Genomic DNA, 26,941 nt, shown 5'->3' on the forward strand with positions numbered 1-26,941 from the left:
GTGGCCTCAGGCTTTGCCAGCCAAGCCTGTCCCCAGTGATGAACTGCATCAAACTGTGAGTCAAAACTAAACTCTTCCTCCTTTAAATTGCTATTGTCAGGTTCTTGCCCATAGCCAGGAAAAAAGTAATAAATCCCTCCTCCATCCAATAGTTTCCGTTGGCTCTACTGTCCGTTTCCCTAAGACAAATGAATAAACAGATGCCCAGTAGGAAGTGTAGGTGTTGAGTCTACACTGTAAGCCTTGCCTCAGGCTAAACCCACAGGGATCCGTGAAGACAGGGTTTGACCACTGGTGCTGCCCTTCTGCTCCAGTTCTGCACACCCTGGGCATCCCTCTACGCACTGCTCTGTTTACAAGGTAAACTCTACCAGGATGGGAATGTGAGTTTGTACAATGATGCTTTAGGTTAGTGGAAAATCATTTTGGGGAGGAGATCTCAGTTTCCATGTAATAAAAATATTTCTCTCTAGCATTTTACATCAATGGCTGAAACAAATGATACAAGCGTACTATCTGTGGGGGCGGTTTCCTCTCCCTCCTCCCCTCCTCTCCTCCTCTCCTCCTCTCCTCCTCTCCTCCTCCTCTCCTCCTCTCCCCTCCTCCTCCTCTCTCCTCTCTCCTCCTCTCCCTCTCCTCCTCTCTCTCTCCCTCCCTCCCCCCTCCCCTCCTCCCCCCTCTCTTTACTCTCTCTTTCTTTCTCTCTCTCTCTCTCCCTCTCTCCCTCCCTCTCCCTCCTCTCCTCCTCTCCCTCCTCTCCTCCCCCCCTCCTCCCCCTCCTCCCCCCCTTCCCCCTCCTTCCCCCCCCTCCCCTCCCTCTCCTCCTCCTCCTCCCTCCTCCCTCCTCTCTCCTCTCCTCCTCTCCTCCCTCCTCTCCTCCCTCCCTCTCCCTCCTCTCCCTCTCCCCTCCCTCTCCCCCTCCTCTCCCTCCCTCTCCCTCCTCTCCCTCCTCTCCCTCCTCCCTCCCTCCCCTCCCTCCTCTCCTCTCCCTCTCCTCCTCCCCTTTCCCTTCTCCCCCCCTCCCCCTCTCCCCTCCTCCTCCCCCCTCCCTCCCCTCCCCCTCCTCCTCTCCCTCCTCCTCTCCCTCCTCCTCTCCCTCCTCCTCTCCCCTCTCCTCTCCCTCCTCTCCTCCCCTCCCCCCTCTCCCCTCTCCCTCCCCTCTTCCGCCTCCCTCCCTCTCTCCTCTCCCCCCTCTCTCTCTTCCTCTCTCTTCTCTCTCCTCTCTCTCCTCTCCCTCCTCTCCCTCCTCTCCCTCCTCTCCCCTCTCTCTCCTCTCCTCTCCCCTCCTCTCCCTCCCCTCCCCTCCTCTCCCTCCCCCTCCTCCTCTCTCCCTCTCCCTCTCCCTCCTCCTCCCCTCCCCTCTCCCTCCCCCTCCTCCCCCTTCCTCCCCCTCCCCCTCCTCTCCCTCCTCTCCCCCTCCTCTCCCTCCTCCCCCCTTCCCTCCCCCTCCCCCTCCTCTCTCCCCTCCCACCTTCCCTTTCCCCTCCCTCCTCCCCTCCCTCTCCTCCCTCCCTCTCCCTCCTCTCTCCCTCCCCTCCTCTCCTCTCCTCTCCTCCTCTCCCCTCCCTCCCTCCTCTCCTCCTCTCCTCTCCCCTCCCTCCTCTCCCTCCCTCTCCCTCCTCTCCCCTCTCTCCCTCCTCTCCCTCCTCTCCCCTCCTCTCCTCCCTCTCCCTCCTCCCCTCCCTCCTCTCCTCCCTCTCTCCCCTCTCCCCTCCTCTCCTCCTCTCCCTCCTCTCTCCTCCCTCTCTCTCCCTCCCTCCCTCCTCTCCCCTCTCCTCCTCTCCCCTCCCTCCTCTCCCTCCTCCCCCTCCCCTCCTCCCTCCTCTCCCTCTCCCTCTCCCCCCTCCTTCCTCCCTCCTTCTTTTCTTCTCTTCCTTCCTGTCCCTTCTGTTTCTTCCTCCTCCTCTTCTTCCTCTTGCTCCTTTTCCTTCTGTCCCTTCTGTTTCTTCTTTCTCCTCCTCCTGTTCTTTCCATATCCTCCTCTTCTTCCTCTTTTTCCCTCCTCCTCCTTTTCTTCTCCTCCTTCTTCTTGTCTCTATTTTTAATTAATTTATTTATTATGTATAAGTACATTGTAGCTGTCCTCAGACACACCAGAAGAGGGCATCAGATCCCATTATAGATAGTTGTGAGCCACCATGGGGTGGCTGGGATTTGAACTCAGGACCTCTGGAAGAGCAGTCAGTGCTCTTAACCACTGAGCCATCTCTCCAGCCCTCTTCTTGTCTCAAATGCTGAACTTATACTCTCCTCTAATATCATGTGGCCCCACATGTTTGCCTGTCCTGTATCTGTGTGGATCGCTGTCACCTCTCATTTTTAGGAAAGAAAGAAAGCTTCGGATCTCAGATGGCTTCTCCATGATCAACGTGACAATTGCCCTGATCCTATAGACTATCAGATGGTCATTGTGACTACTGTATTGTGCATATGGACAATCAAATATGTTTCCAGGCTGCTCTTGAATTTGCCTTCCATAAATGATTCCTCCATCTGGGGTTCTGCTCTGTACCACAAACGTATCAAGAGGGGTGAAGCAAAGTTGTGAAAGATGGCACCACCCAGATACCAACAAGTCAAGTCAAGTCAGCTGCCATGGCCGCCCCATGATTCCCATGTGGATGGCTGAGGGGGCAGGGACAGAAATAAAAACAAAATTTGGCAGACCCACACATAGAAGAAAAACAATACTTTCACCGAATTTAGCCTCTGCTCTCTGTCATAAAAAATTATAATAAGTACAGGAGAATTGCATTCAATTTTGGTCAAGTATTATTCTTGGAATATGCATTAGTCAGTTTGGCCTCATTAGGAAGGCTCTTGGTGAGCAATAGGGCTGTGGTTCATGAAGCATACTGACTCCTGAGAGGGTGTGATGTGTGTTTAATGAGCTTATTTCGTGTCTGATATCACTTACATCTCAAACTGGAACTCAGAATTGGGCCTAAATTCAAGCTTTATGTGACACGAGATAAAATAAAACACGTTCATACATAAACATGTAACAATGCAGTCCCAGTCACCACAGCCCATTAATTGTGAGCATGGTTCCCCTGGGCTCCTCCCACCCTCCAAGATCACATTTTCCATTGTGTCCCAAATGCATTGAAATCACAAGCCAGTTCACATTGAAGCACTTGGTTGTTTGGCTTGCCTGTTTATAACCTTTTATTTTGAAAACAACAATTGTGGTTTGGCTTTAGCATAGGGGCTCAGTTTTACACTGGGAAAGGACTGGGATTCTTTTTCTAGAGGTTTTTAAAATCATTTTCAGCCATATCATCCGATTTGCCACCATCCCACCAACATGAGTCGGTACGGCCCATACAACCAGCATGCCTCAACGATGAAGAAAATGATCGTAGCACAGGTTAGCACGTACAATCCTGTGGCAAGGTTCGAGGGGGGTTGGAACTAAAACTGGGCTGAGGCGTGGACTTAGGGGCACAAAGGAAAACCTTGCCCTGCTCTGAAGACTTAAGTTATAGTCTAAATATCAATACTTACCATTGGCTCAGAAACCCAGTAACACAGAGCTTTATAAACATTCAGAAGACATTGGATCGACTTACCCCAAACAGGTGTTCTGGGCCAAGTAGAGCCTCACATAGGAGCAAAGGTCTTTTCAGCTGATTGGGGCGTCCTGTTGAAAGCACTGCTAATGTTTTTAAAATATAAGAACATCATTTCCCCACTTCTTATTTCTTGTTCCTCCCATGTCTCCTCTCCAAATAGTCTCCTTTTGGATTCATGCCCCCATCCCATCCCTCTCCCTCTCTCTCTCTCTCTCTCTCTGTCTCTCTCTCTCTCTCTCTCTCTCTCTCTCTCTCTCTCTGTCTCTCTCTCTCTCTCTCTCTCTCTCTGTCTCTCTCTCTCTCACACACACACACACACACACACACACACACACACAAGCACCCCTAAACATAAACACAACTTGCTAAGTCTGTTTTATGTTACTTGCGTATCTATAACCTCAGGGCTGACCACTTGATATTGGATAGACATGTATGGCCTTATCTTTGGGAAAGATTAATTCTCCTGCTCTTAGCATCTTTAATTGCCTACAGTCCTTTGTCTGGTAGTAGGGCCCCACGAGGCTCTTCCCATTCCATGTTTAAATGTCTGCTGGTGTTGGCATGGTTCGGATCTTGTTTAGGAAGCCATAATACGTGGTTGACATATCATGGCTGAAGCTTCCCTGTAATTTCTCAGAGATAAAGTCTCACAGAAGATTTCCTGGTCCCTCACAGACTGGACCCACACAGCCTTTCTTTTCCCTCTTCCTCAGTGTTTGTTAAGCCTTAGGTTCAGGAGTGGTATTGTTTTTACCACAGAGACAGAGATACATGGATGTCAGCTGGCACCGATCTACGTGCTCAGATTTGTGTGGACCCAACTGCAGCATCCAGTGTCTCTGGGTTTGTAGTCTCTGGGAGGTAGAGTAATCTGATCAGGCACACTGGAGCTTTTGACAGGACCCACAGAGCAAGAACGGACTCTCTAAGAACTCTTGGATCCCTTGGAGGCATCAGAGTTGGGTCCTTTGTCATCCCATGTAGCCCTGCTGTGGTCCCACATGGTCTCCTCTCACAGCTCTAGTATCTTGGCTTCCGTTTCAAGCCAGGAAGTGCTCAGGTGTGTAGATCTCAGGAGAAACATGAAACTTGTAACTGTTCTTAGACTTTATCTATTTAGACGTGAACTAGATTTTAGGCTGACGTCTATGCTTTGGAGCTGGGCACTGGCATTTATTTATCCATCAAATAATCTTGCTTTAATTCTCGGGCACTCTCGGGCTGTCCCCAGCTTGGATGCCATGCTATTTGATTTCATGCATGGCTTTGAGGTGCTCTCACCCGACTGGGTGGTGACCCCTCTGCGCTGGGCTGTTGGCAGGGCACTGGAAACGTGATCTACAGCCACAGTGGTAAAGGTCAGTTACGTCCATGTTAGCGATATTTGGTCATTAACATTTATCTAACTACCTTCTCCTAAGACCGTTCTTTCCTTGTTTAGTTTTTTAGTTCGTTTCTTGGTTTTTCTGGACACACACACAAAAAATATAATGCCGCAGTTAGGTTGCTCATGGAGCCAAAAATCTGTACTTAATTGAGCACATAAAAAACAGACAGGAAGTCTGTTTCCTCACAGAGATACTGTGTTTTACAGATTCTGACTTGTCCCACACAGACAGGGATTATTGTATTTTTGATACGGTCCTGGTTTCAAGATGTCCCTTTCAAGAACAGTTGATGGTCCTATCAGCTGGAGTCAGCATAGATAGAGAGGTTTGCTTACCAAGTATTAGCTTAGCCTGGAGTTGCTTTTGATTCTGTTACAAAAATCTTGACCTTTCTGGCTATATGAGCAACAGAGAATTTAGTATTTGTTGCATGTACGGAAAAAGATAGACACGCTATTCAGAGAAGCCTGCCATACCACACATCCAGTTGCGTGGACTCTCTGAGGTTGTTTTGGGAAATATTCATGCTGCCTGTGTGACTTCTGTATAGATCCACCCTCCTCTCCTCTTGGGAGTCCACAGTTTCCTGAGGGTTCTCCAGTTACAAAGGCTAAGGAGTTTCTTTCCTGCTCTTTCCCCAACTGTCTTTCCACCATTTAGATCCATCTTCGTGTGCTTCCTCCTTTTGGAGTAACGCTTCCCATTCTTGAGTAATGATAATTCAATTTCTAAGACTACAAACATAGATATTTGTTTGTATCAAGCTTCCTTTCTATAGATGAGGGAAGTAAGATGAAATCGTTTGGTAATTGTCCCTGTCTCCCCTACCTCGGGGACAGAGGACTCTAGTTGCAGAGACACAAGGGAAGCCCGGTTCTTCTCTTCTTTTGTGAGTAGCCAAACAAACTCAGCTGTTTTCCTGCCCAATGGATGGGTGTGTGAGACAGGGTTTCTAGGGGTTCTAAGTCCCTTTATAGTTACTTGTCTAGTACGTGGGATGTGTGAGAAACTTCCTCTCGTTTTCAGCAACCTAGCATCACAAAGTCATCGTGGGCCTAAGCAGGGGCCTAATCCCACTCAGAAGTTGAGAGAGAGAGAACTGTGTAATTGCCAAACTGGAAGTAACCAAGTCTTTGCCTAATACCCAGCATTACAGAAACGCAAGCCCATTGTCAGTTACAGGTATGCCTAGCCTCCAACTGGAATTCTCTACCACTCTGGGCAAGTCATCTCATGCAGGGGAGATGCACCACACTACAGAGCACACTACAGCCTTTGGCCTGGAACTGAATTTTGACAGTGTCTGTCTTCAGTGACCACCCAGTCCAGGCTCTCTGTTGGGAACTTGATCAATGGGAATGAGAGGCTTCGGTTGATTCTCAGTTCCTCTCACTGGTCTCTGATTATTTGGCACTGTCTTCAAAGGAGTAAACCTAACAGGAAGCAAATGATCTCTAGTTTTATTTAGAGAGCAGACCCCAGTTCAATTATTATACAGGAGACTTGTAGGGGGCTGAGTATCTCAGACAATCCAGCTGGTTTTGGGCGGGGAGTGGGGTACACACTCTTACTTCTGCGGGGACAACTGTTGCAGATTTTCTTCACAGTGGCTTGGTACCAACCACTGCACACAGAAAAGTTATGGCAACATTGATGGTTTACTGTCAAGGTCTTTCTGAATCAGGGATCTTATGGGGTCATCCTTATTTCATCCTCCAACTCACTGCCCCGTAGGTTTTATTAACCTTATCTATGGATGAGGGAGGAATAGACAAGGTAGGGATATATAGTGGTTAAGGGTGTGGGTTCTACAGCTAGGCTGCCTGATCTCATTTCGTACTAGCTGCACCAGACTAGGCAAGTTCATTAAATTTCCTATCCCTCAGTTCCTCATCTGTAAAATGGGGGCCACCATTGCATGATTGTTAGTATATGTGAAGTTCTGAGAGTGATGTCTGGCATGTTCTGAGTTAACTAATATTATTACTTAATTATATCAATTAATAATGTTAGTAGTGGTAACAGAAAGGTAAATGAGCCTGGAGAGAAAGCTCAGTCAGTAAAATATTTGCCACAGCAGTTTGAGGACCTGAATTCAATACTCAACCCCCACGTAAAAGGCTGGGCTTGGCAGTGCTGTAACCCCAGCCCTGGGGAGAGGGAGAGAGGAGGAGTCGTGGGACTTGCTTGCCAGCCAATTTAGCAAAGTCTAGGGAGCCCTGGGTTTATTGAGAAATACATCTCAAAAAATAAGGTGGTGCAGAGCTAGCAAGAGGACTCAGAGAATACAGGAGCTTGTCGCCAAGCCTGATAACCTGAGTTTGACGCTCACGTCCCAAATCCCAGGAAAGAACTGAGTTCTGCAAATCCTTCACCCCTGTGCCACATTCCCTGTGAACACAAAATAAATAGAATGTGGTTTAAAAAATTACAAGGTGTACATGCACTTACCTACACACACATATATATGCACATATAAATTCATGTGCATATATATATGCACACATATCTATACATGTACACACACATATATGCACACATATCTATACGTGCACTTGCATATATATGCACACATAACTACATGCACATACATGTTTATGTACACATATCTATATATGCACATACATATGTACACATATATACACACTCATGCATATGCACAGACCTACACAAACATGCACATACATGCCCACACGCACCTACACATACATACATATAAACATATATATACACACACCAAGCAAAAAAATGGAGTCCTATTACTTCAGCTTTCAGTTAACGTTTTAGTTTTTGGTATGCTCGGTGATGTGTAATCATGTTTAAAATTCTATAGGACTTAATAAAATGTAGCCAAGTAGCTCTGGGCACAGAGCTCACATACAGCACTCAGCTGAAGAGACTTGACATTCCTGAATCTTAAAGCAGAGACTCCACGGGACTCTTGTGTTTCAGTCCAGCATGTAGTATTGTGGCATGGGTATATGTAAGAGACTCCAAACACTGCAAAGTTCCTGAAGGAACTTTCCTGGTCAGACAGGACATCTGCAGTTGCTGTAAAGTAGGTTTGGAAAGAAAATTCTGGGAATTGTAACATGGTCCCCCAAGAGTCTGGAGCCTGATGACCTCAAGTCATTCTTAAGGTGAGTCCTTGGTAGACTGAAGCAAGCAGGCAAGGCAGGATAAAACCTGCAGAGGTGTGGTGTGTGTGTGTGTGTGTGTGTGTGTGTGTGTGTGTGCACGCGAGTGTGTGTGTGTGACAGAGAGAGAGAGAGAGAGAGAGAGAGAGAGAGAGAGCGAGAGAGAGAGAGAGAGGCCAGCATGTGTATGGTCATAGATGTTTATAGAGCTATAACAAGAGAGACATGTGTGACAAGGAGACTATCTAGTGATACTTTTTAGTTTTCAAAATAAAGAAATTCGGCAAACACCCTAACTCACATTTATAATGCCAGCCCTTAGAGGCCAAGGCTGATGGATTGCTGCAAGTCTGAGGCCTGACTGGTCCACAGAGACCCTGTCTCAGAGAAGCAACAATAAGAAAAACGCAAGGGATTAATTGGTAAACTCTATTCTTTAGCCCATGCCTTATTGATCTGCCTATCAGCCATTACCTGGTTCACAGTCTGCATGTTCAAAAGGGCTAAAGAAGATGAATTTGTGAATGAGACACCAGAAAAGAGTCTCCTTCTAGAATTGTGGGTGTGGCCTCTGCCCTATGGGTGTGGTCATCCCCTAAGGAAGGGAAGGCACTTTTTATTTGGAGGCTCAATGAGAAGGAACCAACTTTGTATGAACTGGGCAGAAGGACTGCTTGCTATTGGCAAAATTCAGACTAAGATAATACGGCAGTAGGCTGAGAAGCAGCTTGCAGGGGTGTGGGTTGAGAACCAGAAGTTGAGTAGCTATGGCTTGAGAGCAATTGTCACCCACAGAATTCTTGACAGAAGGATGGGCTATGACTTAATGCCCTTGTCAACATGAAACAGAGTGTGAAAGAGTTTTCACTCTGAAAAGAATTCTTTCCTCTGAGACTCCCGGGGACACCAAAGTCCTTACGAAGATCAGAACTTGGCATTTGCAGCTGCACCAAGAGTAGAAGAGCCTTGGCTGGGATTTCCCACACATGGAGATGAGCAGAGACAAATGGCCCGGAAGCCATCCTTACAGTTTCAAGGGAACTGCATTGGCAGCAGTGACAGAAAAGTGGCCTGCTCACCCTGGGAGAAGTCAGCTCCTGGGTCTGTCCATTGAATCAGCAAGAGCAGAGTGTAGAAGTTGGAGCCCTCTGTGATGTCTGCTTTAGATGTGGCTAAGCAAAGCACTAGTTGCAAGGCTTCTCCCTGGAGCGGAAGCTACAGCAGACACAACAGTCATCTGGAGGACTCACACCCACAGCCGGGAGGACATTTCCGTGGTTCCCTTCCAGCATGACTGGCTCATTCCAAGAACTGTGACAGTTCTGTTCTCTACCTTCTCCCTTCCCAAGAGAAGCTCTCATTTTGGTCATCCTCCTGCTCCAACTGTGTCGTTTATTTTGAGTGGTCAGGTGCAGATGACTGGGTTGCTGGTTTACATAAACAGCCACATGCTGTGCTCACTCAGAGTTGGATGATGAGGCAGGGGAATGAAGCACTAACAAAGGCATAGGATGCACCTGGCATTCTGAGCTGTCCTTTAAATTTATTTTTTTTCCTTTTTGCTTGTCTGGGCTGCTTTCTTTCCCTGGGTTGGCATGGGGTCACTCATGATAAACACAGTTCCCAGATTCCATGTAGTTGGAAGGTTCTATGAAGTTGCCAGTGGATGATACAAAGAACTGAAGGCACTAATCTTAAATATATTTTTGAGACAGGATCTTACTAGATTCACCAGGATGGTCCAGAACTCAGTGTGTGGCTCAAATGGGTCTCAAATTTGTGACTCACACGATTCAGCTTTCTCTGTTCCGAGATTTCCGGTGTAAGGTACCATTGCTGGCCAAGAACTAACTTCTCATTCTTACTTCCCTTAATGGAATGGGATGTTTTCTTGCATCCTCCAACCTGGTGCCTGGCGTGTGAGTGTGCACCAAGCAGCTGTTCAAACCATGGTCAGAGAATATTCCTGGGAAGGATGTGTCGGTGAGCTGAAGGACCCACGTCTCTAGACAGGGTGCTCATCTCAGACCAGTCAGCTTAGGGACATTTCTGTCGTCTTTATGCCTCAATTATCTTAGGCCCATGATATACCGAGCCAATCCTTTATTCACATTGGTTTAATATTCACAGTGCATTCACAATGGTTTAACATGCTGTCCAGGAGTTTAGAGTTCATACCCTTCTTTTAATCATTGCATGTTGAGATGGGGTCTGTCTATTCGGTTGGACTAAGCAGTGTGACCTTGCCTATCTTGTTCACTGCCATGCCTTTGCTCATCTGTATCATACTGACTAATGACTGGGTGTTTAATTACTAACCCAGATGGGTATGCTTCTGACTGGTAAGATTCTGTGGTCAGAAGGACATAGACCAGCAGGCATAAGGTCCATCATCACCTTATGTGTGAAGAAACAGGCACTCAGGTGGGAAGTGACTCTCTAAAGGTTGTTATAAGCTAGTACTGTGTGTGTGTGTGTGTGTGTGTGTGTGTGTGTGTGTGTGTGTGTGTGTTCTAGCCCCTCTGGGACTAGATCCTTTTAGAACTGTGTCCCCCAGTTCTTGGTTCCTCTGCGGCACTTACAGCCTTCCCATTGGATGGTTGACTTCAAAAGACCATTGTTTCTCCCATGCATGTTCTAGAAAGTGATGGCCTGCATCTGAAACTCATAAGCTATTTGAGACAAAAAAAAGTGTTAGGAATTTGGCTAAGACAACAATTATTTTGTCAACCAATAATAGAACTTCCAAAGAGACTAATTTTAATGTGATGGAATTAACTTTCTAGTACACAGTGTTATTTTCCAATTTTACACATGACAATTTAATTTCCTGGTCATTAAGAACTACATTTTAGAGTCATTATTAATTATTTAATAATACTTCTGACTAAAGTGGAGCTGCAGCTTTTCTCTTAGTACTTGCTGTTCATATAGACTAAGTAAAAGAATAATTGAGACTGTTTGCATACAAAGTTATAAAAATAACTGTAATCCTATTACTTCAGAAACATGTATCAATTCTATGTTTAATTCTTACCTGAGAGTCATATCTGCTAAGTTAAAAAAAATACACAGTTTTTATAAAGTAGTTGGGGGAAAGAAAAGTCACAATGTCTCTATTGTGTGTGTCTTTACCAGGTTACAGTTTCTATGTGTGAGTAAAGTCACAATGTCTCTATTGTGAGTGTCTTCACCAGGTTACAGTTTCTATGCATGAATATTTCTGCACTGGCCAATGTTCCTGTTACAAGAAGAGGTGATGGGAAAAGAGGAATCTAGTCTTCAATGCTCCTCCAAGCAGGCTTCAGCACATGGGCTTCTAACTCAACCTCATTCCAGATGCAAAACCATGATTCAAGTGCCTACTCCATGTTGTGTGTTGTGCTGTGCCCTTCAGGAGGTATTACAACAATGTGTACCCGCAATGATGGGCAAGAACACCTGGAGAAATCTCCTAGAAGCCACTCCTGCATCTGGGGCCATGGAAGAGGAGAGCCAAGCTCCATGTGTTTGGGGAATCTGGGACGACAAGACAGACACCAATGGCGCCTCTTGCCCATTCTTTTTTTTTTTTTTTTTTTTTTTACCTCATTACCTTGTGTAATTGACCTGTATAGGTTGCCAACCATCTTCTAAAAGCACGTTTTGATGTTGCAGTGTTCTATGCACCTGTTTGAGTTCATATTTTGCCTTTCTGTTGCCAGACCTTGGGTTAATTTTTCTTTATTTGCATCCCACATCAACCACTGCAAACGTGTTAGATGCTTCTCGATTGTGGTTTAGAAAATCTAAATTTAATCCTGCATGGTTTGGTGACCTGTTAGAGTTACATATTCTATGTTCAGTGCCAGAACTAATTGACTATAGTGACTTAAAAATATAATATTTCTGATTTGCAAAATATTTGAAGATTTCCACACATGGTTGCATTGCTGGCTAATTGTTATTGCTAGCCTTACTGAATTGAGAACCACCTAGGAGACTGGCAAATTACAGTCAGGGTATGTCTGTCAATAAGGGTATTTTTAGACAGGACTATCTGAGGGGGGAAGAGCCACTTCCGTGGGTGGCACTGTCCCTCCTCTAGTGGCTCAGATGGGATAAAGGGGAAAAGAAAGCCTGGGAAGAGCCACCATTTTCCTTCTCTTGGCTCCTGGATGTCAAGATATGAACCATGAAGTGCTCACCATGCTGGGCTCACCAGGCCACAGTGGGCTGACACCTCTGAAACTGTGAGCCCAACAAATTCCCTCCAAGTTCTTTATGTCCTGTACTGTACTACAGGAATGAGAAAAGTAACACAGTTGGGTTAAAGTGTGGGGATAAATTCTACGCAACATTTAGCAAGGAAATTTTGTAGGTGAACACAAGTGAGAAAATACTTAATATACTATAGCTTTCCCCAGCTGACTCCCAAGCTTTCAGGAAAATCTTTCTTTTCTGTCAGTTATGCTTCGAGCTCTGAAGAAAAGAACAGTGAGAGACAGCAGTGGCAGCCAGAACTCCATCCCTGCCATCTTAAAACCAACCTCAGAAGCTCCATCCCAAGCTTTCCAGTTAGCCCACCGTGTCCAGGTGTCGGGGCTCAGGGGACTGCTTACTGCTCTTGGGAGCCACTGGCCACAGCAACAGTCTAATAGGCAGTAGGTATTGAAGCGAGGGCTTTGCAGAGGAAGCCAGGGAGAAGGGCTGGATGCTCTCAGTCACGTGACTTTGTGCTTGGAAGTCCCTTTCAAGTTATCCTTGGAGATTCAGGTGGCTTCCAGGAAGCCACCCCTCCACATTACCCAGCCACAAGAGTTGGGCGCTTCAACTCTTCTCACCCCTTTCTGGGGGGGGGTGGACAATTCCCTTTTCTTCTAGACTTGTTAGAGACTTCTTGTATGAGTCCTTGCATGGCGATCTTTTTCCTACAACAGAAATAAGGTCTAGAAAGTTAAAATTTCCTCAAAACCCAAATTTACCAGATTCCTTACTGGTAAGTACTTAACATCAGTTTAGCCTTAGTTCGGTTGAGCTGTCAAGGGCAGCACTCGGTCCTCAGCTTCTTCCCTTAACGATTACTCGTTGTGTGGATATTAGACTATCTCATGTTTCTCTCTGTGGATTTAGAATTGCTTGGGCGACAGGAGAGGTCGGTGTCTGCCCCACGGCCCAACAAGAGCTTTCCTCTTCCTCTCCACGTTGAAGGCTCAGGACTGACCGCTTGGTACATGTAACGACCCTTTCAGCTCCTCCTCCAACTCCTCAGGGGTCCTTGAGAGCCACCAGTTTAGAATATTTCCTGGAGTTCTCCTCAAAGAGGAGCTGTCTCCTGCATCCTCACCTGCTCGAATCCCATCTTGAAGATCAGTACCTGGCTCTTCCGAGTCGGACACCTTTCACCTTCTCTCCTCCCAGAGGGCTCTGCTTCCCACACAAGGTGCTGTGCCGCTCAGGTTGTCTGCGGTCAAGTTACACATTGGCGTCCAGGATAGTTCTGTCCTTGAATGGATCCCATGCAGCTGCCAGCGTCTGTTTCTCTCCCGTGCAAGTGCTCTTACAAACTGCTACAGTTGTCCCGCGTCACCACCTCTGCAGGATTAGCTGAAGGCCATCAATTCCAGGGTCTGCACCCCGGGAACCTCCTGTGCCCAGTTCATTTCTAACATTCATGGCCCAGGTCCCAGATTTTCCCCGGACTCAAACCAGTGCAACATTTACCTTTCTTCTTTCTTTGATTGGGTATAACATTTGAAATAAAGTCTTCCAAATAAACTGACGGTGTTAACTTCTCTGTGGTAAGATATTTTCTAGCTTCGACACATTATATTCCAGATTTTTGGTGTCTGACAGACCACTTCCCTAATCTGATAACAGAGTAAGTGGTTCAATCTGGATACAAATCTGGAAACATTTCTATGCAGGAGGCAATTGAAGCCGTTTGAGCAATGAGTTCATTTGTAAGTATAAAAGAAAATGTAGCTGGTAATAAATTGTACACAATCTGGTGATAAATTGTACACAATCACACTGGCTTAGGCAATTCTGTTGTTGGTTTCCACCATTGAAGTGTTCACCATGGTGATATTTACAGAGTCATAAAACACATAAAAACTCTCCCTTAGAATAAAGTTTGCATCGAATAGTGAGCAGAGATTTCTTTCAAGCAGACCTAGGTTTTACATTTTAGTTCTATTTTTTTGCTATAGAAGAAAAGTAAAGATTGGCTAGTTTCATTCTTTTGAGTCTCAGCTTCCCCATATGTGTGTGTAAATGTGTGTGTGTGTGTGTGTGTAGTGTAGTGTATTTATTGAGGTTGCTCTTCTAAGTGTAAATTAACTGATAAAACACATGTATAATGCCTATAAAAGTATCCAGTAATTAGCACCACTAAAATGGTACCAGTTACAAGAAAACACATGGTTTAAATATTTGTAGTATGTATACATCTGTGCATATTTTATAAGACTTTCGTTTCTACAGTCTTAGTTCATTACTGGCCACAGGTTGTGTTCCTACTCAGATGGGTGATTGGCATTAGAGAAAGAAGTCTAGTGTTGCAGGACTGTTCTTCAAGTTCCTGCTGATCAGACGAGAGCTGCTGAGTCAGCATTAGTGATTTTCAGTCCACGGAATGTGGATCTCCACACTCACCAACGGTTTTAGTGTATTTTGTATGGCATGTGTTTTTCCTTGAGAAATTCCTTCTGATGACATTAGTATTAGTAAAAAATTCAACTGCGAACCTTGATTAATCCTGTATTTGTGCTTTTGTTCAATAGTTATTAGAGATGACATATGACTAAGTGTCTTAATTTTCTCAAATTTTGAATAATCGACAGTAGTAAGAGCCAGTTGTCTCCTCCCTGGAGGATAGAGCTCTCCCACAGTTGAAGCCATTATCTTTGGTCAACATGGCACCTGTAGGAGGGAATCTGAGAAATCCAGACCCCAAGCAGGAGGGTTAAGAAAGCAGATAGTGGCCTGTTAAATTTCTGGAGTTACCAAATCCTCCTTACTTCGGTATTTGAAAATGGCCAGCTACACTGGAGACGTGCTTTAGAATGCTCCTTTACTGCAGTCAAGAGATGAAGAAGGAGTCCACAGGAGTCTACCCATTCTGGCAAGGGTGACCCCTTCTATCAGCTAAGAATTAGCAGTTTATGCTGGTAGAGGAAAATACAAATTTCCTTTCCCAATGCTCATGCATCTCCTGGGAAGGCTGGTAAAGATTTTAGCGGAGGCAAGCACACTAAGATTTTAATGCACTTTTGTGCTTCTTCCAGCCAATTTCCCAGTCACTGTGTTTGTGAAAAATGGGGTTTTGCCTATGGCTCAGTAAACAAAAGAAGAACCTTCTCCTGCCCTCACTAGAGTGGAGCCTCTTAGGATTGGCCATCCTCTGAAAATGACCATCATGACGTGTTATAAAACAAGTCATTCGCACTGGATGTGCCTTGTTTCTGATGACATTTACAGGAGGGCCTTGACTTCCTGCAGAATGAATTCATGTTCAAGTCACCCTTCGAAAAAGTCAAGTTCTGTTTCTTGCCTCTAAGATAGTTTCTGGCCTTAGAGGTGCTTATTCCCTCACCCCCACATGATTATTTGAAAGTTAACATAGCCTTTGTTCCTCATGGTTCTACTCCATGGCAGGAGCAGACATTGATTCCTTTGAGAGCTGTGAGGTCTCAAAGTGAACAGTTCACTTTGCTTCCCAGAACACAGAGCCTTTAGCAGGATGACATGTCCACCTTTAAAGGGTGATGGGGAGGGAGAAGGCTAGGAAAGATAAACACGAGGGTGATACATTATCCCTGCAGGTCACATCTAATGCCAGTCACTCAGTAGCTTTCATCAGACAAGTGATTGCTCAGTATTGATATTGTGAGGCTCCCCATGTGAGGCTTATTTATACCTTAAATGTGTATCAGGGTCATTATTTTTGTTTTATTTTTTTTCTGATGAAGAATGTATCTATTAGTATCTAGCAGCTCTTTGCTACATTGTGCTCTCCTCACACTATCCACATGGGCTCGAAATCCTGGTTGATCTCTTTGTTGTTGTTCTAAAGCACTGATGTGAACATGTCAAACGGCTCCGTGGTTGATCTGGCGTAAGTAACTGAAAATGTGAATGCTTATCTGAACTCAATCTGAACCGCCCTCAGTTTTCTTGGGTCTACAGAATTGGAACTGAAATCTCATGGAAACTGGCTTTCTCAAGAAAAATTTTGGTGAGCCAGGAATACTGTGAGAGCAGCCTTCCCTATGGTGTTTTGGCAAGCTTGACTCTGGCCTCAGACCGAACCAGGAAGTTCAGAGGTGAAGGAGAATGAGCAAGAATAAAATAATGGTAACTGATCTTTTTTTTTTTCTAGTTCAGGAAGGTTCAGTTCAAATATTTTTTAAAGAGTGTGTTGAGTCAATTTTAGCAGCGACTCCGGGCCTCATTTGTGCGTTAGGAGATGCAGGGTCTCCCAGCCCATCTGAGGTGATGAGGGCAGTCTTTAGCCTCCTCTACATTTTGAACGTAAGTAACTATCCTTGTTTTGTTTTGTTTTGTTTTGAAACTACAAATACCATAACATAACGAGTCGGTTCTATTTTCATTTATTTTGCTTGACTTTAGTGATGATGTAGATGTTTCAATTAACAACTTTCTACCAGAGTGTGGTGGCACGTACCCTAGCACTTGGGAAGCAGGTAGATCTTTGTGAATTCAAGCCCAGCGTGGTCTACACAGTGAGTTCTGGGACAACCAGGTCTACACAGAGAGATTCTGTCTCACAAACAAACAAACTTCCCTTTCTATGACTTCATTCAAACTGTTGCCATTAGGTGAATGTGTCTCTCCATGCACTTAGAGCATATGCCACACCACTAGAGTCTGAGCGTCCATACGATCAGAAATGGTATTGGGTTACTGTGGTAACACCCAAGGGAAATTCATGTGCTGCCCATGATCAAACCCATGCTTTTAACGCTCTCCCCTCAGTGCTGCTCTTTGCTTCCTCTGACTTCTCTCATCATGCAGCTCTGACTTAACAGCCCTCAGCTGCCATGAGCCCCACCAGGCTGTAAAAGGTGATTCTGAAAGGCAAGGCATATTTGAATAAGCCGTGATGATGTCGTCTTATGTAATATTCTCTTCAGTGCTCACCAGCAATCATGTGAGGAGAATGTAAACTGTCCTTGCATCACTGTTTGAAGGGATGGAAACTCATGGAACGCCAATCACTTGCCTTATTTATAAGGGTGAAGCAAAAACTCAAATCCTGCCCTTTGGCTTTCAGTTTAGGGCTTTCAGAGTTATAGCGCCAATGGCCTACAAGTAGGGAGAACACCCAGTCTGACCATTCAAAAATTACTCGTAGGCACACTTTTAATCCTGGCAAGCAGGAGACTGAGGTAGGCAAATCTCTATGAGTTCAAGGCCAGCCTGGTCTAAGCAGAAAGTTTTAAGCTAGCCAAAGCTACATGGCGAGAGCTCATCTCAAAAACCAAATTATTCAAAAGGAACTTCTACCTGGAAAGAAGCATCATTCTAAACAAACAATAGCTCCCAGGTACCAGTAGGCAGCCTTATTGCAAAAAATATGGAAGGCTGGCTGTGAAGATGGCTGTTGGTAAAGTGCCTGCCACACAAGGATGAGGTACTGAGCGTTGATCCCCAGTACCCGGTGTAAAGCTGGATGTGGTAGAGCACGCTGTGACTCTAGTGCTTAGAGTAGGGGACAGGTAGACCCATGTTGTCATCGGGCAGCCAGTCTAGAGGAATCAGTGAGTTCCAGGTGCATTGAGAGACTGTTTAAAAAAATAGGGTTGAGAGGTTGGGGATTTAGCTCAGTGGTAGAGCACTTGCCTAGCAAGCGCAAGGCCCTGGATTCAGTCCTCAGCTCCGGGGAGGTGGGGTGGGGGTGGGAGACAAAATAACAGAACATAAGGTTGAGAGAGTTTGGGGAAGACAGCCAGTGTTGACCTCTGGCTTTTCCATGCACACACCTGCACATAACACACACACACACACACACACACACACACACACACACACACACACTCACGAATGCATGCGGGCATACATGCACGAGTTAGGGTGTTCCTTCAAACAGCTGTTCTGATTTGTGGGTGCTCAATAAATATCTGGTGACAGGCTATTGCTTGACATCTTATATTTACAGGGCTTCGCAGATAACAGGAGTTACAATGGTGATGGTTATTTCTGCTCTGTGTTCCTGTGTCTTGTTTGCCACTCACATAACCCATGTTCCCTTCTGTTTGTTTTATGAGATAGAGACATGCTATGAAGTCTAGGATGGCCTCAAGTCAACTGTCTTTCTAGGCTGGCCATGACCTTGTACTTCTGCCTCAGCCTCCCAAGTGCTGGGATTACAGGTTTATGCCATTCCTGGTTCTATACTTACTTTTGCATAGAGGCTGGGAAAACTATGACTTTTAAGTCTTTGTGTTGCAATATAGATATGGGTAAATCACAATAAATGTAAGTATGTGATATTCTCGTGCTATTCTACAAAGTCAAAATTTATGAACATCTGAAAGTTTTCAAGTTTTGATGAAATTACTTCCCCCTCAATGGTTCTTACTTCATTGTTTTTTCTGGCCACCTTTTAAAAGTCATTCCCCTTTTGTGAACCAAAGGGCCAGATTTTGAATAAATGATGGCCTTTGGATCCTTCCTGTCTGTACTGTGATTTCACAGAGTCCTCCTCCATCAGCCTGGCCCCCATCTCAGACATTCATTTGGGATGTAGTCACATAGGCTGGGGCAGAGCTGGGAGGCAGAGAGGGGCAGAGAGGGGCAGAGAGGGATAACTTACAGACTGAAAGGTTGTCAGCCCCCTGAGGGGGGAAAAGCTGACCCTGTGTGGAAAAGAGTGAGATTTGGCTATGGTCAAATTAAAGTGTGTAAAGTTACTGAAAACATTCAAAGTGTGCAGGTTTCCACAGACAACCCCAAGGCAGGGTTAGCATGCAGTGCACCCACATAAGAGATAACCTAGCCTGACACTAACCCTGCCAGTAGTTGAGGGATAATATTTTCACTAGGGTGAACTGCTCTTGAACTGTTTCTGTAATTTATTTGGTGCAAACAGGCTTCCCTTCGACCTCAGGCGTGCATGTCTCATGGCTGCCCATTTGTTTACTGTAAAAACATGTTTATTCTCGCCAATGCAAGCCAAGTCCTCTTTCCCGTGGCGTCCTGTGTACCACAGCCTGATGATGAAGTATACTCCTGTTCCAAACCATGTCCCGTGTTTTCTTTGGACTCGCCCTCAAAAATCTACTGCTAAAAGCAACTCCCAGTGTTTCGTGACCTTTTCTGTGATGGCGCTTATCCTTTGTGCTTGAAACGATTTCCTCCGTGCTGATGAAAATGTCAAGTGCCCACGAGAACCTGCCAGAGTGTAGACCCTGGGCTAAGCATAAAAAGAGGAAAGGTGCCTGGATCTGAAGAAATCAAGTCCAGGAAAGTCACAAATCATTAAGGTCACATCTGCCATGCCAGTGGTTTGTCACTTGGCCTTCAGTGCACAGAGAAGGAAACTAGGACCTTGAGTGATCCTAGAGCTGACATCTTCCACGGAGACACATTCATTCCTGAAATATTTCCTTGAGTGGCTGTTAAACCTCTCAAGAAATGTGCCAGTAACATCCAGGAAAAGAAGTGTCTCATCCTTTGCAAACCCTGTTTTTGTTTTTGTTTGCTTGGACCTGCCCAACCCCGATTTGGAGTTGCCACAGAAAATTGTCTCAGATTCATTCTGTCTTTGACTGCAAACTCTCAGGATGCCAAGAGTCCAAGGATCAGATAAGCAGTTTAGAATCCACCCCCCTCCCCTTTATGATCATGGTGAGAAAAGAGAGAAGGGATCAATCACTAGATGGAGTTCACGTGATTACACTCAGGGGAGTGAGTGCTCATGGCACCATGTGGTAGGTATGTGGCAGGTGTGTGGCAGGCGTATACCAGATGTATACCAGGTGTATGGCAAGTGTATACCAGGTGTGTGGCAGGTGTGTACCAGGTGTATATCAGGTATATACCAGGTGTGTAGCAGGTGTGTGGCAGGTGTGTACCAGGTATGCACCAGGTGTATATCAGGTGTATACCAGGTGTGTGGCAGGTATGTGGCAGGTGTGTACCAGGTGTATATCAAGTACATACCAGGTGTGTAGCAGGTGGGTGGCAGGTATGTGAAATGACAAGAGCTCTTCTTCCTACTAATGCTTCCCTTCAATGGGGACTATTATAATTTACTCAACAACATGGATATCTGATGTGAAGGTGACCTTCACAGGTGTCCTTTCTTGGGTGGTACACATGCAGAAATACTAGTTTTAGGTCTGTCCATCAGCTCTTTGTATCAGACAGCTGAGAAGGACTGCTGACCCTCAGGAATAATAACCGACATCAATCAATGTGCAGTCTCTTGACAAGGGCTTTCTCTTATGTCATTCTGTCACCAGATAGTTCTAAAAAGCACCTACAATGATCAGTTGGGAATCTGGATTTACCTCTAGGGGTTTTTTTTTTTCTTTTCTTTTTTTCGGAGCTGGGGACCGAACTCTACCCAGTGGTAGAGCTAGGCAAGCGCTCTACCACTGAGCTAAATCCCCAACCCTACCTCTAGGGTTTTAACACAAGATGTTTTTAACTACTCTTCCTCACTCTTTCCTCTGCAATCCTCTCCAATCCCAGCGGTCAGCTCTGGTCTTCCAGTCATCCAATTTAGATTTTATGTTCAAGGATTGTAACCCACCCATATTTACAGTTAACTTCTGTATCTTTTCCTCAAGATCTAGTGTGTGTGGGGGGATAAAACAAAAATACATGAGATAAAATGTGCCCAGGAAGCTAGGTCATGAAACTGTATGTTTAAAGAATAACCATATCATGAGATAGGCCAGAAATTCATAATTCCAAACAAATGGTAAATATTTATTTTCCCTCTCGCATTCTAGGCATACTTTCTTCCCTCTACCCCAGTGTGTGATGCATGCTTGTGCACACGCACGCTGTGTGTGTGTGTGTGTGTGTGTGTGTGTATGTGTAGGAGGATGCCAGGCATCCTGCTCTACCAAGTCTCTGCGTTCTTCCCTTAAGGCAGGCCCCCTTGCTGAGCATGGAGCTTGCCGTTGTCTAGGCCAGCCAGAAAGCCCCAGTGGTTTTCCTGCCTCTGTACTGGGGTTACAGATGGGTCCCTTGGGTGCTGGAAATCCAAATGCAGGTCCTCGTGATTACACAACCAACTTTCTTCTTACCCAGTGAGCCCTCTCTTCAGGGCCCCAAAGTGTACTTCTGTCACTTCTGCTATGCGTTCACATGACAGAAAGAGGTCCGTCCAGGGAAAATGAATTGGTAAGGGCCACGTAATTTTGAAAGTTTGGTTCTCTCTTCAAAGGGAGAACTAAATATATGAAGTTTTAACTTGCTGTTATAGTCAAGAACCCAACTGGTCAACTCTGCTGTGAGAGAACTTGGGTTGGCCTCTTGGAACTTGGTTACTGCCTAAGAAGTACTTTACCATAAGATCATATTTGTTCCAACTCAAGGCCAACTGGAATGACCTAATGTACACAAGTCCCCATCCCATTGTCCTTGTCCGATGGCACACCTATTAGGAGAGACGCACGGGGTGAGACTAATGCCAGTTCTCGAGGATTTGGGCTCTACGGTCTGATGAGAACCAAGCTGTCAACCCTGCACTTCCTCCCTGTATTTTAGCTTTCTCCTCACTCAAGTCTGAATCCATTTCTGTTTGTGAGTTTGTTTGCTTTCTTGCTTTGTTTTTTCCCGCCACAGGGAGTCTCACTGTGTTGCCCTAGCTGGCCTCAAACATGCTATCCTTCTGTCTTGATTTCCTAAGAGCACATGACAGTGTGACCACTATCATTTCTACTATACACATACTGTCGTCTGCACGTGGCAATTCTAACTCATAGGATAAGAAATTGCCACATATCAAAGGCCAGCACGGATTAAACAAAACATCCCTCAAACTCTCGGGAAAGCATTTGGGGAGATGGCTCAGCGAGGAAGAACACTTGCCATACAAGTCATGAGACCTACGTTTTGATCTTTAGAATCCATGTAAAAGCCAGACACAGTAGCACGGTGTCTACAATCCCAGTGTACCTCTGTGGAAGAGAGGAGACAAAGCCAGGAGGCTCTCCTGAAGTTTAGGAACTCCGTAGTCTGGCTTATGTGGTAGGGAAGAGACCTTATCGCAAACAAGCTGGAAAGGTGGAGACTGACATCTGATACCGGGAGATGTCTGCCGACCTCCACGTATGCACCATGACGTGAGTGCACCTACATCTGTGCACATACACATCATACGCTAAAGAAATAGATTTCTGCATATTGCAGTAGAGATTATGTGAGTGTTTTTTAAACTTCCTTGTTAAAAGAGAGAGAAAGAGAGAAAGAAAGAAAGAAAGAAAGAAAGAAAGAAAGAAAGAAAGAAAGATCTACAGAAGAAATTTAAGGACTGCCATGGCTTGAGGGATAGACCTAAAAAGAAGGACTCAAGACACCCATTTACATCAGTCGGAAGAGCTTCCTGTGCTTGGGCTTTGGACTTAAGGTACAAATTTCAATTCAGGAAGACATCCGTAACCATCATGAATGTAGAAACCATTTGCTTGGGAATTATGTCGTCTGTGTTCCAACTTTTGCTTCGCTCTACTTCCTTGTTTTCTCAAGCACAAGCCCGGGTCCCCTGCCTCATGCTTCTTCAATAAACAAGGACATAAAATGGCCATCAAAACAATGATGCTCGCCATTCTGATCACATTTTAAACCTAACATCCGAGGATGTAGTTAGGTTTAGACCCTGACCAGAAAAGAGTAAGGCCATGAACTGCATTGTGTTTGAGAGAGAATGGTCATTGTCAAGTGCTTTACTGGATGCCTGTCTGAGCCACACAGCACCATCTTAAAAAGCAGCATTCCACGCTCAGAAACGCTCGCTGACTCTGAAAGCGGGAACACCTCACCCCTGTGGGTGAGCACGGAGTCCGGGCATGGGATATGTTTCTATCTGTGCATGTGCAGTCTGAGTCCAAGTGTGTTATCAGATTCTTTTGTGGTCTTCCTGCGATCTGGGCCAAGTTGCTATGTACAAAAACAAACCACATTGGTTTCCAGTTCCCTCCCCCAAAATCAGAGAAGGGGGAGACGGAACTGGTGCAGCTGTGGCAACAACCTTATTGTCAGAGAACAAGAGTATCCGATTTGGAAATACCTAGGAGACTAGGAAATAAAGAAGCATGGATTTCAGAGTGGGGTGAGGAGGTGGGGGATGGGAGAGGCTCCTCATCGAGTAAACTTTTGTTCTGATGCACATCTGTTGATAGTTTATTTTCTCCAAGAAAATAGGTATAAATTTACATCTCTTACACTATCTAGTTTAACTAGAATGATTGAGTTGTAGGATCCAGAGTGATATCACCCTGGGCCAAGTAGTTTTCACTGTCTGGGGAACAGTAAGCAGATCTTGTGTGGGCCCAAGATGGAGAATATCCCAGCATGCTCGGTAAGCATTCACCACACTGCACCCCACTGCCTCTCATGGGGAATCTGCCAGAAGCCCAAACCAATGTTTAGACTATTGACATTCATTCGGTTCCTCCCCCCTTCTGAGAGGTGCACTGAACTTCTAAGATCAAGTTGTTAGACAAGCAGAAACATTTGCACATTTCTGATCAGGGTATCTTTCATTTTATGCCAAAGATATAAATTTACGTCTAGTCCTTGCTACAATCACACAGCCCTCCCCAGTTCCCAAGCAGGCAGCCAGCAGAGACAGGAAGCGGAATAAAATCCCTGCACTTGTATAAAATGTGCTCCGAAGGATGGTTTTCAGTTTCTCCATACAAACTGATAAATGGGCATTTTCAAAACTTGCCTGCTTTTAAAAATGCAGTTAATTCCTTAACCAACTAAAGCAAAAAGGTGCTTCCAGAAGTCTTCACCTTTAACACAAACACACTTTCTGTCAGCAATTGTTGCCCTGTTTCAAAGTAACAACCCTTTAATCAACTTACTGGTTTTGATACAGCAGCGGCTCCTGAATGGGTATATTTATGGTAACATGTATCTTAGACTGATATGTCATTTGTATCTAATTCCTGGTCATGTTTTCATTTATCGTAGTTAAAGACATCTTGTCATGATTTCACTATAGGCCCTGAACATATAATTAAAGCCTTTTTCTGTCATAAGGAATGATAATTTAGAAAAGTAACATGATCCTGCAATATGTGCTAGAGGCCATGGACGAGGCTATAAAATCTGTTCTTCTTCTAGGCTTCTTAGCACTGTGCAATTACTTCAAACACTGAGCAGGGTTGAAAATCAGGTATGGGTTGTTGGAAAGAAAGAAATGAATGGAACAGATACAAAAGTTAGGGATGAAAACTGAGCACGTTTAAAGTGACAGTCAAAGTCACTAGCTAATGGGACTTTGAAATTTTCATACTAGGTTTACAGTTTTACAGGGAGTACGATACATATATTTTATTTTCCTCTTCATAAAAAATCCAAATCAATAAGAGCTGTGATATTTAAGAAATTACTCACAGGAAGAAATATGGAAACAAAGTGTGGAGCAGAGACTGAGGAAAGGCCATTCAGAGACTGCCCCTCCTGGGGATCTATCCCATATACAGACACCAAACCCAGACAATATTGTAGATGCCAAGAAGTGCATGCTGACAGGAGCCTGATATAGCTGTCTCCTGAGAGGCTTTGACGGAGCCTGACAAATAAAGAGGCAGATGCTTGCAGCCAACCACTGGACTGAGAACAGACTCCCCAATGGAGGAATTAGAGAAAGGACTGAAGGAGCTGAAGGGGTTTGCAACCCCATAGGAAGAACAATAATATCAACCAACCAGACATCCCAGAGCTCCCAGGGACTAAACCACTAACCAAAGAGTACACTTGGAGGGACTCATGGATCCAGCTGCATATGTAGCAAAGGATGGCCTTGTTGGACATCAATGGGATGAGAGGCCCTTGGTCTTATGAAGGCTGGATGCCCCAGTGTAGGGGAATGACAGGGTGGGGAGGCAGGAGGGAGTGGGTAGGTGGGTAGGGGAGCACCCTCACAGAAGGAGAGGAAGGGGTATGGGATAGGGAATTTCCGGAGGGGAAACTGGGAAAGGGGATAACATTTGAAATGTAAATAAAGAAAATATCCAATAAAACAGAAAGAAAGATATAACACACACACACACACACACACACACACACACACACACCCCAGTCCAAATCTTCTCTGCTATGACGTTGGAGTACCTGTAAAGTCTGGGTCCTGACATGGGAAATAGGCTGCCAGGCATAGAACAGGAACACAGAGAGGCCCAGAGAACATTCCAGGGACTACAGAGCTGCACCAAGGCCAGAGAAACCCAAGCCACACGTCTGTGACAGTAGGCATCTGTGTGCAAGAGCTTTCCTAGGCACAGTGTGGGCAGAGGAGACAGGTTAAAAGAGGATGTGAATGCTCGGGGTGTACGCTCAAAGACAAGTGCTGTGGAGAACCCCCTGTTGGTTGTTGTGCAGAGCAGGGAAAGCAGCCCTATGCTCACAAACTAGCACCCTAAGAAAGATCCCTAAAAGCAAAATTACAGTCCATGCCCTCTTCAGGAGTGTCCCATGAAAAGAAGCTACAGTCAGCTCTTCACAAATGTGGGCTCTGCATTCACGGATTCAGCTCCAGAGGAAACATGAACAAACGGTTCCCCTGTCAATCTCTAAACAACACAGTGTCTTAGCTAGTCACATAGAATGTGATTGTCTAAGCAATATGGGGATGGTTTAGGCTGTAAAAAAGGCTATTCATGGGTTACAAGCAAATGATTAAAAAATTCTTATAAGAGATGAACATCCTGCAGGGACCAAGACCTATGAGACCAACACCCCCATGGCTACTGAACGATGGCTCTACCTCAGGCAGGTATGTATATGTGTATGTGTATGTGTATATGTATGTATATGTGTATGTGTATGTAGACATAGACGTAGATGCAGACGCAGATGCATATGTATACATATATCATGAATATGATGTATATGTAGTATTGTAATATATGTATGTTTATGTGTATATGTTATATATGTTGTATATGTAGTATATGCATATGTATATGACATATATGAGATATATGATGTATATGTAGTATATGTAGTATATGTGTATGTGTATATGTATATATGTGTATGTGTATGCGTGCATGTAGTATATATGCATATGTATATGATGTATATGGTGTATATATAGTATATGTAGTATGTGTAATATAGGTAGTATATATGTATGTGTATGTATATGTGTATATGTGTATATGTGTGTGTATGTTTATATGTATGTATATGTGTATGTGTATGTGTATGTGTATGTGTATGTTTATATGTATGTATATGTGTATGTGTATGTGTATGTAGACATAGACATAGATGCAGACGCAGATACATATGTATACATATATCATTAATATGATGTATATGTAGTATTGTAGTATATGTATGTGTATGTGTATGTGTATATGTATATGTTACATATGTTGTATATGTAGTATATGCATATGTATATGATGTATATGAGATATATGATGTATATGTAGTATATATAGTATATGTAGTATATGTATATATGTGTATGTGTATGCGTATATGTAGTATATGTAATACATATGCATATGTATATGGTGTATATATAGTATATGTAGTATGTGTAATATAGGTAGTATATATGTATGTGTATGTATATGATGTATATGTAGTATATGTGGTACATATGCATATGTATATGATGTATATGTAGTAT

Source organism: Rattus rattus, chromosome 6 (assembly GCF_011064425.1).
Source record: "Rattus rattus isolate New Zealand chromosome 6, Rrattus_CSIRO_v1, whole genome shotgun sequence".
Classification (NCBI taxonomy): domain Eukaryota; kingdom Metazoa; phylum Chordata; class Mammalia; order Rodentia; family Muridae; genus Rattus; species Rattus rattus.